Consider the following 333-nt stretch of genomic DNA (forward strand, 5'->3'; position numbering starts at 1 on the left):
TGTCACACTGTGTCACGCTGAATCTCCCCGAGAACTACGTTAAGGGTACACGTGTCTGTGGAGTGCTCAGCCACTTGCACGTTAATTTCACGAGCAGGCTGTTCCGTTGATCGGATCAACTGGAACCCTCGTCGATAAATTAAGTACCAGTTGCGTACTGGGTCGATCTAATCGACTGGCCCCCACCCTCCCCAAAAATGTCGGGCCTTGTGCCTTCGAGACACTCCTTCATTGTGAAAATGTTAAATGCAATTACTTAAGTTACGGAATTTCAAGTGATTCATTTACGTCCATTTTTAGGCTAATCTTCGGGATTTGGGTGCAAATTTTATA

Source organism: Octopus bimaculoides, chromosome 7, assembly GCF_001194135.2.
Source record: "Octopus bimaculoides isolate UCB-OBI-ISO-001 chromosome 7, ASM119413v2, whole genome shotgun sequence".
NCBI lineage: Eukaryota > Metazoa > Mollusca > Cephalopoda > Octopoda > Octopodidae > Octopus > Octopus bimaculoides.